The sequence below is a fragment of the Babylonia areolata genome, chromosome 27 (genome assembly GCF_041734735.1).
Source record: "Babylonia areolata isolate BAREFJ2019XMU chromosome 27, ASM4173473v1, whole genome shotgun sequence".
Taxonomy (NCBI): Eukaryota; Metazoa; Mollusca; class Gastropoda; order Neogastropoda; family Buccinidae; genus Babylonia; species Babylonia areolata.
In genome coordinates this window covers 12,731,368-12,732,615 of record NC_134902.1, presented here as the reverse complement: position 1 = coordinate 12,732,615, position 1,248 = coordinate 12,731,368, and the positions used below count along the sequence as shown (strand labels likewise).

At 41.5% G+C, this 1,248-nt stretch overlaps 1 protein-coding gene across 1 annotated transcript in view; it reads right to left on the bottom strand.

Moving 5' to 3' along the window:
- LOC143300994 (transmembrane protein 53-B-like) overlaps window positions 1–263 on the bottom strand; it is a 57,318-nt gene extending 57,055 nt beyond the window's left edge. The window contains exon 1 of the mRNA XM_076614970.1: window positions 1–263. This exon is cut by the window's left edge and continues 640 nt beyond it. The gene's annotated coding sequence lies outside the window, so the exon portion shown is untranslated.
- Between the last annotated feature and the right edge of the window lie 985 nt (window positions 264–1,248).

Below are 1,248 nucleotides of genomic sequence, written 5' to 3'. Positions count from 1 at the left end.
AGCGTCAGTTCAGACATCACCGCCAACACAACACAACAGGCAAGGCACCGCCTCCTCTGCTATATAATATATAGCAAGTCAAAAAAACAACAACCACACACCCTCCGACACGGCCTTCAAGGCTTAAAGAGCCTATATAAAGCCGAAAGCCTTCGTTTCCTCCAACTCCCCGCCATGTGTTCGCCGCTCCTGCACTTTTATGTCACTCAGTGACACACATGCGCAGCACGTTGCACACACACGCACACAATCTGATACACACACACTCTCCCTCTCGCATACGCACACTCTCGGCTCCCCCTCTCACACACACACACACACACACACAGCGAGCACGGACAGCTCTCAAGCCAGTACACGCAACACAAGTCACGCCGTCTGCTGGCTTAGCCCTGTGGAACGGGTTTTCAAGTTTGATGGCAGAGGACGAAAACTAAAAGGTCTCACTGCGGTGCATGACGCGTCACTTGGTGCGCATGGCGCCACGATCACGCCATCCGGTGGCCGCATGGCTTTTAGTATTATTATTATGATTATGATTATAATTACAAAACGTACGTTGGAGATCAGTCACGGCACCAGATATTGACCTGATGACTGAGTCCCTGCGCTTCGATCGAGATTTCCATTGATTTTGTGTGTTCTCAGTTTTGTTTAGAAATCAGTACGCGGCAAAAGTAGCGGCGCAGTGTTGAGTTTAACAGCTCTTCTTCTTCTTCTCATTATTATTATTATCATTATTATTATTTTATTTCTAGATAAAAAAAAAAATTAACAGGCTCTTCTCAGTCTTCTTTTTTCTTCTCATGAGATTATTATTATCATTATTATTATTTCTAAAAAAAAAAAAAAAAAAATTTAAATAAAAAACGCTGTCGGAGAACACAGCACCAGAAATTTACTACCTGACCTCGGCCATGAATATGTTTAATATTATCTTCATTATTGTTATTATTATTATTTTTAAGTATTTATATAGCGCTTAATCTTGTGGATACTCAGTACTGAGACAAATCAAAGCGCTTTCGCACCACTGACGGTCATTAACACGCATGCATCATTATTATTATTATTATTATTATTATGCCGACAAAACGCCACCGCGGGGGAACACGGCATCAGAAATTTACCTGACCTCCATGAGTATACTTAGATCGAGGTATCCATCTACTAGTTTTGCTTCAGTGTCAGTCAGGTTGATAATAATAATTATAACTGAACAAAAAGTATCATCCAGTGCAGTGTTAG